This window comes from Balaenoptera musculus, chromosome 12 (assembly GCF_009873245.2).
Source record: "Balaenoptera musculus isolate JJ_BM4_2016_0621 chromosome 12, mBalMus1.pri.v3, whole genome shotgun sequence".
NCBI classification, from domain to species: domain Eukaryota; kingdom Metazoa; phylum Chordata; class Mammalia; order Artiodactyla; family Balaenopteridae; genus Balaenoptera; species Balaenoptera musculus.
Genome location: NC_045796.1, coordinates 68,506,220 through 68,523,729, shown reverse-complemented (window position 1 = coordinate 68,523,729; position 17,510 = coordinate 68,506,220). Strand labels below are relative to the sequence as shown.

At 43.9% G+C, this 17,510-nt stretch overlaps 1 protein-coding gene across 4 annotated transcripts in view; it reads left to right on the top strand.

The window, feature by feature from the left end:
- ANKRD6 (ankyrin repeat domain 6) overlaps positions 1–17,510 on the top strand; it is a 203,472-nt gene that overhangs the window by 128,845 nt on the left and 57,117 nt on the right. The gene's annotated exons all lie outside the window — the stretch shown is intronic.

Here is a 17,510-nt window from a genome sequence, read left to right as displayed (position 1 = left end):
GGCTCTGCCCAGTTAGGTGACAAGTGCAAATACATAGACGAAGTAATGCTGATGGCAAACACTACGTATTGCTCTAAGCACTTTATAGGCCTCTAGAAGAGGTTCTCTTTTCATCCTCACTTTAGAGATGAGGAAACTGAGGCACAGAAAGATTGAAGTAATTTGCTCAAGGGGCCCCCAGCTGCTGAGTGGCAAAACTGCAACTTGGACCCAGTTATGACTCCAGAGCCCCCCACTCCAGGCCACCCCAGAGAGAGCCATGGAGAGAGGCGAAGTTTCATTTTCAAATAGTAACGTCTGTTGACCTCTGACCTCCTATGGCAAAGATTGGCCAGCTAACATTTTTAGTTAGTCACGTGCAGTCTGTGTATTTCCTGCTTCTGATGTGTGCTTTTTCCAGCACCACCAAGCAGTTAACTCAATTCTGGCAGTATCTGTCTGGAGATAGCATCAGATCTCACAGGCTAAGGGCTCAGTCCCATAAGACTGCTTCAGACACCAGTCACAAGTCCAGGTTGTCACCTGTGCTTCTGACTGACTGGCTATAAATCAGAGGTTCCCACAACTCACTCCTTGGGTTGAATTAATTGGCTAAAGCAGCTCACAGAACTCAGGAAAACATTTTACTTACCAGATTACCAGTTTATTATAAAAGGATATACCTTAGGAACAGGCAGATGGAAGAGATGCAGAGGGCAAGGTATGGGGAGAGGAGGCTGAGCTTCCATGCCTCTGAGCGCACCACCCTCCCAGCACCTCTGTGTGTTCACCAACCCAGAAGTTCCCTGAACCCTGTCCTCTGGGTTTTTGTGGAGGCTTCATTACATAGACATTATTGACTAAATCATTGGCCATTGGTGACTGATTCAACCTCCAGCCTCTCTCCCCTCCCTGGAGGTCAGGGAAGTGTGACTGAAAGTTCCAACCTGTGATCACTGTTGGTTCCCCTGGCAACCAGCCCTCCATCCTTAGGGCTTTCCATAAGTTATCTTATTAATATAACCTCAGGTGTGGTCGAAAGGAGTTTATTATGAATAACACACTCCTTTCACCTTTATGGCTCTGGAGCTATTTCAGGAACTGATGACAGAAGACCAACTATTATAACAAAAGATGCTCCCATTGCTCTTATCACTCAGGAAATTCCAAGGAGCTGTAAGGAGCTGTGAGCCAGGAACGGAGATTAAGAGCAAATCTATATTTCTTTTTTTTTAAATTAATTTATTTTTCATTTATTTTATTTTTGGCTGCGTTGGGTCTCGGTTGCAGCCCGCGGGCTTTCTCTAGTTGCGGCGAGCAGGGGCTACTCTTCATTTTGGTGCGCGGGCTTCTCATTGCGGTGGCTTCTCTTGTTGCAGAGCACGGGCTCTATGCGCACGGGCTTCAGTAGTTGTGGCACGTGGGCTCTAGAGCGCAGGCTCAGTAGTTGTGGCGCACGGGCTTAGTTGCTCCACGGCATGCGGGATCTTCCTGGACCAGGGCTCGACCCCGTGTCTCCTGTATTGGCAGGCGGATTCTTAACCACTGCGCCACCAGGGAAGCCCTATATTTCTTATTATAAGTCACAGTATCACAATGCTGGTCTCTAGAGAGACTGAAAGTCTTTGGCTACTCAAAGTTCACCCATTAGCCTAACAGCACTCTGACCTAGGTGGTGACTAGGTTGTATGGAATCCAGGGTGAAGGGAACCTTGACTCAGGCCTCGGCATGATCTACCCACAGCTCTTCAGGACCCAGACAGTCACACATGGGAGAAAGTACAGGAACTCTGTAGTTAGGGCACATGTGCACACATTTTAACTTTGCTATGTTTGCTAATTGTGCAAGTTGCTTAACTTCTTTGAGCCTCACTTGCCTTATCTGTAAAATGGGGATAATAATACCAACCTTTCAGAATTGTTATAATAATAACTTATTAAAGCACTTAGCTCATAGTCTGCAAGTTCTCTTTTTTAAACAGTATCATTTGCTTTTTAAAAAACAGCTTTATTGAGGTATAACTTACATGACAAAAAAGTTTACCCATTTTAAGTGTGCAATTTGATTTTTTTTTAAGTATTTATTTATTTATTTATTTATTTGGCTCCGCCAGGTCTTAGTTGCGGCGTGCGGCATCTAGTTCCCTGACCAGGGATCGAACCCAGGCCCCCTGCATTGGGAGCGTGGAGTCTTAACCTGAAACACCAGGGAAGTCCCTGAAATTTGATGATTTTTAATGTATTTACAGAGTTGTGCAACCAACACCATGTTCTAGCACATCTAGTTTTAGCACATTTCTAATTTTAGAATCCCAGTAAGAAACTCCATACTTCTTAGCTCTCATTCCCCATTCCCATCCCTAGCTCCTGGCAACCATTGATCTACTTTCTGTTTCTACAAATTTCCCTTTTATGGACATTTTATATAAATGGAATCATATATTATGTGGTCTTTTGTGTCTGGGTATTTTCATTTAGCCTACTGTTTTCAAGGTTCATCTGTGTTGTAGCATGCATTTTCTTTTATTGCAGAATATTATCCCACTATATACATACACCACATTTTGTTTATCCAGTCATCAGTTGATGGACACTTTGGGTTGTTTCTGGTTTAGAACTATTATGAATAATGCTGCTGTGAACATGTTTGCACAGTTTTTGTGTGAACATATGTTCTCATTTCTCTTGGGTAGACACCTTGGAGTGGAATTGCTGGGTCACATGGTAAATCTATGTTTAACATTTTAAGGAACTGCCAAGCTATATTCCAGAGTATCTACCATTTTACATTCCCAACAGCAATGTATAAAGCGTCCAGTTTCTCTATGTCCTCACTAATGCTTGTTACTGTCTTTTTTTTTTTTACATCACTTGCTTTTTAATAATTGTCAAAGTAAAGCATGCACATAGAAGCTTTAAAAGTATAAGTTCAGATACTGTTAAGAGGCTTTTAGGGCTTCCCCGGTGGCACAGTGTTTAAGAATCTGCCTGCCAATGCAGGGGACACGGGTTCGAGCCCTGGTCCGGGAAGATCCCACATGCCGTGGAGCAACTAAGCCCATGTGCCACAACTACTGAGCCTGCGCTCTAGAGCCCGTGAGCCACAACTACTGAAGCCCGCGTGCCTAGAGCCCATGCTCCGCAACAAGAGAAGCCACCGCAATGAGAAGCCCACGCACCACAACGAAGAGTAGCCCCCGCTCACCACAACTAGAGAAAGCCCGCACACAGCAACAAAGACCCAACACAGCCAAAAATAAAAATAAATAAATAAATAGATAAATGTATTTAAAAAAAAAAAAAAAAGAAGGCTTTTAACAAAAACTCCAATCTGCTCCCCTGAAGAAAAAACTTTTAAATTTTTCAGATTTTTTTATTTCTTGGCATTTATTTTCATATTTCTAATGAATATGCAAATACTACTAATTTGATTAATCAGTTTAATTTTTAATTTAAAAACAATTTAGGTATTACTTTAATTTTTATGTTGCACATACCCATAAGTTAAAGCATCAAATATTTTTGCTTTGTTTGCCTTCCATTTTTGATTCTCCGTAGGCAACTACTTTCAACTCTTTTGGTAGATTCTTTTAGTGCTTACATCCATAACGATATCCTGATACAGCTAAATCTTGATTTTTTCCATTTTTGGCATTATCTGTTTAACAATATGAAAACCGATGATTTAAGATTTAGTTTTCTTTCCCTCTCCTGCCCTCTCACACATACTTTCATAACAATGACCTCAGCATTTCGTTTTTACTTATTTTAACCAACTTATGCCAGTTATAGCTGAGCCCTGTGGTATGTACTATCATAACATTAACTTTTTTGCAATAATTTGTTTATCCTGATGTTAATAATCGTCTTATATTTGTTTCTTTAGTTTTTTCTCTTACTGTCACTAGTCGTCCCCAGCTGTGTAATCTCTGGATGTGCAGAATGTTCGGTAGTCTCTCCATTGATTCTCCTTGAAGAGCTGTCCCCTGGAGCCCCTTCCCCTGCTTCAGTCTGCACTGGAGGCTCTCAGCCTCTGGCGGCTGTCCTTGAGGATCTGCCTTTACTCTTACCCTAGGGATTCCCCTTGCCGCTTTTATATATGTTGACTTCGTATTTTCTGGGCCCCAGTGTCTTTCTCCTTCTTTGTTTTGTTGTGGTACACCCTCTAGTACAGTGCTGTCTGAGAGAACTTTCTGTGATGGTGAAATGTTCAGTATCTGTGCTGTCTAAACAGAGTAGCAACACATGGCTGTTGAGTACAGTTGAACAATAAGAGTTTGAACTGCGCGGGTCCACTTATACGTAGATTTTTTTCAATAGTGAATACTATAGTACCATGTGGTTGGTGGTTTGTTGAATCTGCGGATTTGCAGCCGCAGATACTGAGGAACCATGGGTATGGAGGACCTGGGAATATGAATATCAGTTATACTCGGATTTTTGACAGCGTGGAGGGTTGGCACCATTAACCCTCATGTTGTTCAAGGGTTGACTGTACTTGAAATGTGGCTAGGATGACTGAGGAACTGAATTTTAAATTTAATTTTAATTAATTAAGTTTAAATGCCATGTGTGGCTGGACTGCCATATTGTTTGTTTTTTTTAAGGCTCCGCAAGTTGAAGTTACATTTAATTTGTTTAATTATATTAAAACACATTTATAAACATAATACCAAGCTTAATTTTAGGTATTTAATATTCACTTGCATCATGTGAACTTTCAAATTTATTACATTTTTTAATTGGTTAATAATTTCAATTTACAAGCAGCTCATGCAGCTTAATATCAAACAAACAAACAACTGAACCCAAAAATGGGCAGAAGACCTAAATAGACATTTCTCCAAAGAAGATATACAGATTGCCAACAAACACATGAAAGGATGCTCAACATCACTAATCATTAGAGAAATGCAAATCAAAACTACAATGAGGTATCTCCTCACACCGGTCAGAATGGCCATCATCAAAAAATCTACAAACAATAAATGCTGGAGAGAGTGTGGAGAAAAGGGAACCCTCTTGCTCTGTTGGTGGGGATGTAAATTGATACAGCCACTATGGAGAACAGTATGGAGGTTCCTTAAAAAACTAAAAACAGAACTACCATATGACCCAGCAATCCCACTACTGGGCATATACCCGGAGAAAACCATAATTCAAAAAGAGTCATGTACCACAATGTTCACTGCAGCACTGTTTACAATAGCCAGGTCATGGAAGCAACCTAAGTGTCCATCGACAGATGAATGGATAAAGAGGATGTGGCACATATATACAATGGAATATTAGCCATAAAAAGAAACGAAACTGAGTTATTTGTAGTGAGGTGGATGGACCTAGAGTCTGTCATACAGAGTGAAGTAAGTCAGAAAGAGAAAAACAAATACCGTATGTTAACACATATATATGGAATCTAAAAAAAAAAAAAAATGGTTCTAAAGAACCTAGGGGCAGGACAGGAATAAAGATGCAGACGTAGAGAATGGACTTGGGGACACGGGGATGGAGAAGGGTAAGTTGGGACAAAGTGAGAGAGTGGCATGGACATATATACACTACCAAATGTAAAATAGATAGCTAGTGGGAAGCAGCCGCATAGCACAGGGAGATCAGCTCGGTGCTTTGTGACCACCTAGGTGGGTGGGATAGGGAGGGTGGGAGGGAGACGCAAGAGGGAGGGGATATGGGGATATATGTATATGTATAGCTGATTCACTTTGTTATAAAGCAGAAACTAACACACCATTGTAAAGCAGTTATACTCCAGTAAAGATGTTAAAAAAAATTTTCATAGATACCTTGGATTTTTTATATAGTATACTGTCAAACCAAACATAATAAAATATCTTCTTTATGAAAAAATCTTATAAAACTTATTTTGTTATCTTATCAATAATCTACCATATGTCATTTATTGGCTACCATATTGAATAGCACAGCTCTAATGCCTTCCTGAGAATGAGCGCACAGGAGAGACTAATCAATTTTAGACACAATCTATTGCCCCTTTCTCTCCCACATTTCTCCCTATCTAGTTATATCACAATTTTGGAGCAGATCCATAATTAGTGTGATTATATAAATGCTCTTCACTGGTGAGCCAATAATTGTGCTATCATTACATTTCCATTGTTTGTATAACTTGCTGCTTTTCCTGAACTTGATCATTGCCTTGATTTTTAAATTTGTTTAGTTTTATTCAAACTTATAGTTAGATGTTTCCTCTACCTTTCAACTCTGTAAAACAGTTCTTAGGGGGAGTTCCCTGGTGGTCTAGTGGTTAGGACTCCGTGCTTTCACTGCCATGGTCCAGGTTCAATCCCTGGTCAGGGAACTGAGATCCTGCAAGCCGTGCAGCACGGCTGGGAAAAAACAAAACCAAACCAGTTCTTAGTGTAATTTCCATGGTTAAGCCTATCATGTATTTACCAGTTTTATTCTTTTCCTGGAGATATCCCTTCTGGAGTCATCCATCCTTCTGTTCCAGTTTGATCTGGGCTACTCTCTAGTTCTGATGCATGGAGTCATCCTGAGAATTCCTTTCACCTCTCCCCTGTGTTAGACCCCGTGTTTGCCAAAACCCATGTCACCCTCATTTTGGTGGTGCATATCCTCTGGCAGTTTCCTAAGAGAGGGAACATGGGAGACAAATGTTTTGAGAGTCTGCATATCTGAAAACAAAATCTTTATTCTACCCTCTCATTTAATTGACAATTTGGTATGAGACCTAGAACTTCGAAGGCGATGTTTTATTGTTTTTGAGCTTACAGTGTTGCTGTCGGGAAAGTCAGCTCATAGATTCTAACTTGCAGCTGCCTCCTCAAAGGCCTTTTGTATCCACTGTGCCCCCCGAATGCCTGCCCACTCAGAACCCAGCTCATGAGCCTCCACCACCAGGAAGTCCACCGAGAATGGTTCTGTTCAGGTGCCCTACGTGGAACTCACTTCCTCTGCACTGGTGCAGCACTTGCTGTGCGTTGGCTCTGTGTCCCTCGTAATTGCATACCGCTCTGTGGGTGCTCAGAACTCCCCAGCAGACTATCACTCTGACCTGGGCCAGTTTCTCTTTTGTATTTCTCTGTGTTTGACACAGAAGGAAAGCTCTGGATTTGGAATCCAAAGACCTTGATACAGGCGCCTGCTCTACTGCTTATTAACTGCTTGTTAATGTTGGCCAGAGCTTCTCAGCTTCTGCACTATTGATGTTTTGGGCCAGATAATCCTTTGTTGTGGGAGGTTGTCCTATGCACTGTAGACTGCCTTGCAGCATCTCTGGCCTCTGTTCATTAGATGCATGGTACTCCCTTCTCCCTAGTTGTGACGATCAAAAATGTCTCCAGACCTTGCCAAATACCCCCTGGGAGGGGGGCAAAATTGCCCCTCGCTGAGAAGCACAGATGTAGGCAAGTTTCTTCACTTTGTAGGTCTCATTTTCCTCCCAAAACTTAGAGGATTTCCATAGGGCCTAAATGTGCTAACACATGTGGCTGCAGTTATAAAATCTAAGTGGGCACAAAATATTGGGTCTGTTTTTTTAACCCCTCCAGTGCCTAGCACAGTACTCACTCATTAGGCCCCATGTGTGTCCAGTGAGGGGAATAATGTTTAGTGTAAGTTGCTTACGCTCAGTGCTTACTAGGTGTCAGCTACTCTTGTAAGAGTCTACAATGATTAAGTCCTCTAAACCTCACCACAACTCTGTTCTCATTATACAGATGAGGAAACTGAGGCAAGGAGAGGTGAGGAAACCTTCCCAAAGTTTCAGATAGTTTCAGGACTGGGATTTGAACCCTGGCCATCTGGCTCCGGAGTTTTTGCTCTTAAACACCATGTTTTCCCTGTGTGTTTATGACTTTGGGTTGGGAACATCCTGTGGGCTGCTTGTTACTAGAGCATCTTCCCTGGCATCTTACACATAGGAGATATAATCTGCAAATGTTTTGCTGACTAGTAACTCAGGTGCCCAGGTACTTTAATAAAGCACTTTCCCAATAGTTGTATTGTACATGTGTGTAACATTTTATACTTTGCAAGTTATTTTTGAATATGTGCTGCTCATCCCCAGAACTCCATGAGCTTTTTCTTTTGGACTTGTAAGGAAATGGAGGCCCCAAAAGGGAAGTGACATACAAGCTAGGGCATGCCAGAGGTGGCACCAGAACCAGGATCTCCTGGCTCCCATGCTGATGTCATCTCTGTTACACCAGGGGCCTCAGATAAGGGCAGCCTCTTCTGTCCTCATGGGGATTTTACCTAGTAGCTAATAGTGTGTGGGTATGTTACCTTATCCACCAAGCACGAGTGGAGTTGCCATGCACAGGACAAGTCATCAGAGGCAGTGGGCTTGGGAGCTGGGAATTGGTGTAGAAACTACACTTAAACATTTTAAATTCATTTTTTAAAAAAAATTTTATTGGAGTATAGTTGATTTACAATGTTGTGTTAGTTTCTGCTGTAGAGCAAAGTGAATCAGTTATACATATACATACATCCACTCTTTTTTAGATTCTTTTCCCCTATAGGTCATTACAGAGTATTGAGTACAGTTCCCTGTGCTATTCAGTAGGCCCTTATTAGTTATCTCATATATATAGTAGTGTGTACATGTCAATTCCAATCTCCCAATTTATCCCTCCCCCCCTTACCCCCTGGTAACCATAAGTTTGTTTTCTACATCTGTAACTCTGATTCTGTTTTGTAGATGAGTTCATTTGTACTCTTTTTTTTAGATTCCACATATAAGCGATATCATATATTTGTTTTTCTCTGTCTGACTTCTCCACTCAGTATGAGAATCTCTAGGTCTACCCGTGTTGTTGCTAATGGCATTATTTCGTTCTTTTTTTTTTTAGCAACTTTTTTTTTAGTAAATTTATTTATTTGTTTGTTTGTTTTTTTGGCTGTGTTGGGTCTTCGTTGCTGCACACGGGTTTTCTCTAGTTGCGTTAAGCGGTGGTTTCTCTTATTGCGGAGCACGGGCTCTAGGCGCACGGGCTTCAGTAGTTGTAGCACACGAGCTCAGTGGGCTCTAGAGCACAGGCTCAGTAATTGTGGCGCACGGCTTAGTTGCTCCGCGGCATGTGGGATCTTCCCGGACCAGGGCTCGAACCCGTGTCCCCTGCACTGGCAGGCGGATTCTTAACCACTGCGCCACCAGGGAAGTCCCGCTCCAGTATCTTTTTATAGAACTTTTAGGAAGCTGGTCCTTGGGATGTTTCACCACAGCTTTCGTTTTCTCTGAAAGTAACCAGACAGAGGTTATTTGATGCAGCTTTAGTTAAGAAAAATGTAGTTTCATTCATAAAATTAATGTTTATCAAATTTCTATTTGATACCTACCACCACCCCTGAGTAATGACATAGGATTTAGATGATTAAGAAGTACAGACCGCAGGGCCTCAAGGCATAGAAAATGAGCCCCCCAGAGTTCACTGCTGAGTGGATGGGCAGAAAACTCAGCAGGTGGCAACATGGGGCGGGGGGGTAAAATATGGAGCAAGGGAAGGAAGGGAGGAAGGCAAGGAAAAAAAAGAACTAAAGACCATATGCAAACTTACACAATGTCATGTGTATCTAATTTATGTAATTTATGTAAAATGTTACATTTGCATACATGTTCATGCACAAAGAACTTGGAAAAGAGTTACATTTATATTGACCAGTTATATCCATTGATAAATGAAAATGGCAAATAGGAAAGTAGCAAGTGATGGGTACAGTCTGATGCATTTTGGTTAAAGCGCAAATCCACTTCTGTCTGCCAAACTGCCTCTATTTGTGTGAGCACAGAGAACCGTGGGGAACACAAGAGACTGCTGATGCCAGTTGCCTGGCAGCGAAGATGATTAGCTTTGCTTTTATAGATTTTTCCATTGTATTGTTCCGCTTATTAATACAAGCATATATTACTTGAGTAATTTGTGAAACATGAAATCAAGTTTAGAAATGTGTGTTGAGTGTCTGTGCCAGCACTGGCGCAGTGCTGTATATTTACCATCTCACCGCTCAAAAAGCCTGTGCTCCGGTCTGTGTGATACCAAAGGGGAAAGGGAGGCGCTGAGCAGGAAGCAACTGGAGCAGTTGAGTAACTTCCCAGTTAAGGGGTCAGTAACCTCGGGGGGGAACCAGCCCTGTCTGGCTGTGAGGCCCACGCTAGGACAGCACCTGCGCAGTCCCTGTTCCTTCCAGCACCACGCCAGCCACGGCTCCCCAGCTCCTTCTCCCCATCCATGCGCACAGAGAAAGAGGCCGTCCTGTGGGAGGGGCTTAGGCCAAAGGGCCTTCTCCCCCCCCCACCTCCAACACCACATACACACCATTCCCAGAGTTTTCAAGCAACTTCAGGAATTCCCGACCAAGGAAGTGTAGTGCAGAGGGTATGAACATGGACCCAGGAGCCAAACTCGCCTGGGTTCAAACACCAGCGTATTTACTAGCTCTGTGATCTTGGGGAAGTCACTTGTTCCCTTTGTCATTCATATCGTCACCTCTGACATGAGGATTAAGTGATACTGGCTACCTCATGAGGTTGTTTCAGCACCAGCGGAATCAATTATGCAAGGTACTTAGAACAGCACTTGGCACATGGTAAGCGCTGGATGTGGCAGCCGTTACCAGGAGGTCCTGGTGATGCAACAACCAGCATATCTTATGGTCTGAGAGTTGTGGTCCGAGTACCAGGCAGGGAATCCTGAGGGGAGGACAGAGGCCAGTCAGTGCCCTCATCTGAAACATGAGGCTAATCCCCACCTTGCGGGGTTGCTGTGAGGATTAAACGAGATGACAACTGTGTAGCGGTGCCCAGCACTGAATGAAGAGAGAATTCTGCTTCCAGCCTGCCTGTCTACCTGCGGCTAGGACTTGCCAAGCCTCCACAATTGACAAGAGCCAATTCCTTAAAGTAAACCTCCCCTCATCCATGCTGCTGACTTGATGAACATACTGGGGAATGCTATTCAGCAACAGAAAGGACTGAGCTACCAATAGAGGAAAGAACATGAATGACTGTCAAAGCCTTATGCATTTGAAGCCAGACACAAAAGGCCACACACAATGTGATTCCCTTTGTATGACTTTTTAGAAGAGTCAAAACTATAGGAACAGAAAATAGATAAGTGATTGCCAGGGACCAGGGATGGTGGAAAGGGACAACCGGGGGGGAAAAAAAAAAGCAGATGGAAATTTGGGGGAGGAAATGAAAATCTCTGTTTTGCTTGCACTGGTGGTTTTCTATGATTCTATACATTGATCCAAATGCATCAAACTGAATACTTAAAAACGGTGAATTTTATTGAATATAAATTATACCTTGATTTTTAAAAAAATAGCGGTTCTAAATATAGTAATTGTTATATAAGGAAATAATTTATAGGGGAAGTTTAAGGAAACTTAAAGGAAACCTTTAGAAAACTTAAGGGGGTTTAATAACTTTGTTCTAGTCATTTGTTGGGGAGGGGGAAATTTCCCCTCACCCCCCGCCCAAAGTTCTTTTGGTTGGTCTAATAATTAAATTGACACAAGACCAATCAACAGGAGAAAAAAATTTAATTCATACACACAGAGGTCTCATAGAAATGGGATCCCTGCCCACCCCTGTCCCAAAGAGACCAAAGCAGTCTGTTTATATATCATTTTTAGACAAAGGAACAATTATTTGTGAAGATTTAACAAAATAAAGGGGCTTGTGCTTGGGGAAGCGGATTCATGAAGAAGTTTGCTTATACAGCTTTCTTAGCCTTGAATTCTCTAGCTTTGGTAGTAAGGATGCTTTCTATGCCCCTGTTTTATAGGGAGGATATCTTCACATGGGAGATTTATTTCCTGCTTTCAGGGGGAAAGAGGTGGGGTGGTCAGAGTGTTTTTTTAAAGTATTTTTTCTCACCGGCTATTTCTCAGGTAACTTTAATTCAAAATAATCAGTGTGCTATTGAGGCCTATTTTGGGTGGCCTAACCTGGGCCCCGACACATTTATAGGTTGTTTGTGGCTCCTGTGGAGCTTTCATATTAGGTATCCCATTACTTGTGAATGACTATGCTCCAATAAATATAAACTTTAAACTTTTAAAAAGAGAACTGCAAATGGTTTGACTGTAGTAACGTCACTTTCTCAAGCATGACTTCTGATCGTGTCTGCAGAAATGAAGAGCATGCAGGGCTGGTAGATATTTTCAGCAGCCACTCCCAAGGGAAGGCTGGAGGTGGATAAATGCTGTACATTCACGGCCTCAAGAAACGCAGCCAGAACAGTGGAAACCAAGGATCTTTTTTGTTGATGTTCATTTGCTTTGGTTTTGATTCTGTGGGAGTGTGTTTAATATTAGGACTTACTGGAGTGGGGCGGGTCTGAACTTGTTTGCCAGCCTGTTGGTTTGTATTCCTTTCCTGAAAGCTGCCAATCCCCAGTCCCCAAGAGGAGGGCGGCGGGAGAAATAGATGCTTACAAGGCTGTTGGTCAGGTGAAGTGTCCACTTGAGAGAATGTGTTGTCTGTCGCATGCTTCTTCCAGAAGACTCCATACACTTGTTTAAAAAGATATAAAGGGGACTTCCCTGGCGGTCCAGTGGTTAAGAATCCATGCTCCCACTGCAGGGGGCACGAGTTTGATCCCTGGTCGGGGAACTAAGATCCCACATGATGCACGGCACAGCCAAAAATTAAAAAAAAAAAAAGATATAACCAATTAAATATTTTGAACAGGTAATATTTACATTCACATGGTTCTAAAACAGAAGGCACAAAAAGTTGATAAGTCTTTCACACTCTCTCCCAGCGGCTCAGTGTCTCCTTTTCTGAAGGCAACCTGTGTTACCTGTTTCTTGCGTTTTTTTCCTGAGATAGTTCATGCATATATGTGCAAATGGATGTATCTCTATGTGTATCCCCACAAATTGCTTCTGTACAAACTGTAGGACACTATACATACCCTTCTTCCCTTTGCTTTCTTCAGTGAACCGTAATTGGCTTCACCCATCCCCTATTGATGGGCATTTAGATTCTGTTAATCTTCTGCTCTTAGAAATTATGTGGCAGCTACTGACCTTGTCCTGAGGTCTTATTGCACAGCGTGGTTCTGTCTGTGGGGCAGGTTTCTGTAAGTGGCACTGATGGGGCAGGGCATATGTGCCCTTGTAATTTTCAGAGCTGGAGCAGAACTGCTCTGCATGGAGCTTGTGCTGGTGTACACATTCTCGGCAGAGAGACGGGGGGCCTGGGAGCACTGCCCTTTAAGCACGCTGTGGCCAGTGCTATAGCAGCCCCTCCCTCCTCCCTCTTCTCCTGGCCCTTCTTCCGAATTTAACCTGCCTTTCTCGCTTCCTCGCCAGGAGCTCCCAGGCAGTGGCTCTATTTGGCCTTTGTTCCTCTCCCCTTCGGCATGGGTTCATAGAATTTTCTCTTTTTCACCAGCTCTGGCTTGTGTCTAGTGCCAGCTTCCCGAGAGTCAGGGGGAAAAGCAAGGGGTGGCTGATGGGAGGCCAGTGGCGGGAGTCTCCACCCATGTCCTCCCCTTCCTCCCCCTCCCAAGGCGGCCTGGGACTTCGCATCTCACACCCAGTAGCCGGTGTGTTCCCACCTCCTGAGTGAGGGCTGAGCCTGCACAGGGTTCATGCAGCCCCGGTCCTGCTCTTGGGTCCACACGCTCCGTGCGGGCCCTGAGGGTGCAGAGTTACATGTCAGGTCACACAGAAAATCTGCTTTTTGTTCTCCAGTAGCTGGAAGCATCACCCTGTGGGAAGAAAATCTCCACCGGGAGAACTCAGGCCTTTGTAGTTGATTGTCAGAAATCAGGGAAACTTGACATACGGTGGTAATCCTGAGCAACTCTTATAAAACGAACACGTGTTCAGATTTTATTTAATCAATTGGTGAGGGAACCAGTAAGATGTTGCAACTGCTTCAAAAGAGAATGTAGAAAATTACAAATATGCAGGTCTCGGGAAAGCGGAAATAAATTTGCTTATTAGGTATAAAACTAGCCAGTATACACTGAATCTGCCAGACACCATTTGTTGGCATCACCCTCAGGGTTCTAAGACTTACAGACTTGTGAAATAGCTCAAAGACAACCAGGAGATGACCTGGAATTGCACTGCGCCTGAAATGGGACACCTAGTTATCTCTCTCGCTTTCAGCCACTTTATATTTTTACTTTGTTTAAAATTTTTTCATTTAAAAAAATTACAGTAAAATATACATAGCACAAAACTTACTACTTTAACTGTGTTTAAGTGTTCAGTGGAATTAAGTCCATTCACATTTTCGTGCAGCCATCAGCCCCATCTATCTCCAGAATTCATCTTCCAGACGGAAACTCAGTACCCCTTAAAGACTTCCACCCCATGCCCCCCTTGCCCTGGCAACCACAGCTCCACTTCCCGTCTCTATGACTTTGTCACCCGTTTAAAAATCTCCCAATTTTTCCTTCCCAAGAGTAGAGGCAGAGAATCACTTCACCATCTCTGTGACCCTGACCTTGAACTTTGGTGTCCTGTCTGTAAAATCAGCCTAACCCCTACCTCGGGGACTTGTTGTCAGGATCAAATGAGGTGATCCATGCAGAGTGCTTGTACAGTGTAATAAGGATGTAGAACGAGCTCAGCGGATGGTAGTTTTTATCATAATTACTGTTTTCTCACTTGCGTCCGTGGTCCCCAGAGGCACAGAAGTTCCCCTAGGTAGGTCAGCAGTTTTCAGTATTGACCACGTGTGTGATCACCTGGAGGGCCTTAAAAAGATACTGATGCCCAGGTTCTGATTTAATTGATGTGGGGTGTGGCTGGGTTTGTTTCAGAGCCCCCGTGACTCTAACGGGCAGCCGGCTGGGAACGCACTCACTGCTCCGGGCCTTCCTCCCGGGAGCCTGGAGCCCCGTGTGTGGGACGGGGCAATGCTCTCTGCAGAGCGCTGCCAAGTCGGTGGTTAGATGCCTGGAATTCATGGCGCTCTTTGTGGAACACCACGGAGTACTGATAGTCTCGGTGCCGTAATGCAAGCTAGAAACAAGTTCACCTGCAGGAGATCCACGTCTTGAGTGTGGGAAGGCAAATGCATGCTGTGAATTGTTGTGTGGCCCACCTGTGAGGCGTGCGTGGCACGTTACCGGGTCAATACTAGGAAAGTCTCAGTGAGGGTTCACTTAGGATGATGAAGGTGTTAGTTAAGCAGGCGGCCCGGTGACTAGTGTTTCCCGCAAAGGTAGGGGGCGCCCCCCGGAGATGCTCCTTTGGGGGAGGGAGAGGGCAGTGTAAGAATTGGTGTCATGGGTCAGACTTAAGTCTGTGCCTGGGCCTGAGGGGAGACGTGCTGCGACTGAGGAGAACAAGCCTCGAAACGTCAGGGATGGACCCTTAACACTGACTCAGGCATCTCAGGAGAGGCAGACGTCGCTGCTGTTGGAACGGGAGTCCGGGGTCAGCCCTGAGTCTCTCGGCTGCTTGCTCACGGCCTCTGGGGAAGTCCTGGGAGGGGTGCCTTGCTCTGCGGGGCCTCTTCTGTTGCCCTCTTGCTGTGTCTGCAGTGGTGTTCAGCGGGGGTGAAGGCAGGCCCTCTTTCCCCAGCTCCGGGCAGGCCTGCTGGGTGCGGTGGCCCAGAGGCCCAGTCCGCACCGGGGTGTGCACACAGCAGGTCAGCTGCATGTCCCATCCCTGGGTCTGTCTGTGCAGTGTGCGCTCTGTTGCCTTAGCAGTCTGCGCTGAAAATGGAAGCCTCAAGCTGCACAGCTGACTTTTATAGCCCAGATTAATGTGCTGGTAACACCCTCTAAAGCCACATATTTGATAGGTCCTAACCGCGCGAGAGGAGAGATTACAACATCGTGGCATAGCCGGGTGTCAGCATTTCTAAATCCTCCCTAAGTACCTGTGTCTTTCCTGAACGAAATGCATTGGAGGATCACTGGTTTCCAGGCCAGTAATCGTCCTGTTGTAAGACTTCCACAAAGTGTCATCACCTAATCCACGCTCTAGGGTTGCTATAAAATAAGGAAGCCAGAGAGGAAAGAAGCTTTAGAAGCTGCTGAGTTGCCCACTTGGGCCTCTGCTCAGATGCCAGTGCAGATGGTCTGTTGGTGGATTCTCTATTAGTTTTCTTCTTTCTCTTTTCTTACTCTTAAGCTGTAATGACTTCGGTTTCAGAAAATAAATGAAGCCAGGAACTTGTTTGGAGACTGAAAATTCTTTCTCAGCAGGCCTGTTGGTTTGTTTCCAGTAAGAACTGTCTGTTGCATGTTTAAGTTGTTATAAACCAAGGATATAAACCAAGATGGGTGAGTAGGTGGTGACTATGCCTGGTCTTCTTTCAGCCTGTGTTTCCATCAAATAGAGCAACGTATAAAGAATTCTACACCATGAGCAAGTGAAAACGCAAGGCTGATTCTACATCAATCAGTGTAATCCCCATATCAATAGCTGTCTTAGTCTGCTTAGGCTGCTGTAACATAATACCACAGACTAGGTGGGTAAACAGCAAACATTTATTTCTCACAGTTATAGAGGCTGGGAAGTCCAAGATAAAGGTGCTGGCAGATTCGGTTCCTGGTGAGGGTCCTCTTCCTGGCTTACAGACATTCGCCTTATTGCTGTGGAATATTAGTCAGCCTTAAAAAGGAATAGAGGGCTTCCCTGGTGGCGCAGTGGTTGAGAATCTGCCTGCTAATGCAGGGGACACGGGTTCGAGCCCTGGTCTGGGAAGATCCCACATGCCGCGGAGCAACTAGGCTTGTGAGCCACAACTACTGAGCCTGCATGTCTGGAGCCAGTGCTCTGCAACAAGAGAGGCCACGATAGTGAGAGGCCCGCGCACCGCGATGAAGAGTGGCCCCCGCTTGCCGCAACTAGAGAAAGCCCTCGCACAGAAACGAAGACCCGACACAGCCAAAAATAAATAAATAAATAAATAAATTTAAAAATAAATAAATAAATAAAAAGGAATAGAATTGTGATACATTCTGTGACATGGATGAACCTTGAAAACATTATGCTAAGTGAAATAAGAGAGACACAAAAGGACAAATATTGTATGATTCCACTTATATAAGGCACCTAGAATAGGCAAATTAATAGAGATAAAAAGTAGGGTAGGGGGGAATTCCCTGGCAGTCCAGTGGTTAGGACTCTGCGCTTTCACTGCCGAGGGCCCAGGTTTGATCCCTGGTCGGGGAACTAAGATCCCACATGCTGTGTGGTGAGGCCAAAGTAATAAAAAAGAAAGAAAAGAAAAGTAGGATAGAAGTTAGCAGGGGCTGGGGGAGAGGGGAATTTTTGTTTAATGGCTACAGAGTTTCCGTTTGGGATAATTAAAAGTTCTGGAATTGAATAATGGTGACGGTTGCGCAACATTGGAAATATACTTGATGCCACTGAATTATAAACTAAAAAATGGTTAAAATGGTAAATTTTATGTTATGTCTATTTAACCATAATAAAAAAATTTATTTTAGTTCACCCAAGAAGCAGAAAACTTAAATAGTCTAATTACCATAGAAAAGATTAGAAATGTGATTAAAGATGCAACCTTTAAAAAAGCGCTAGAG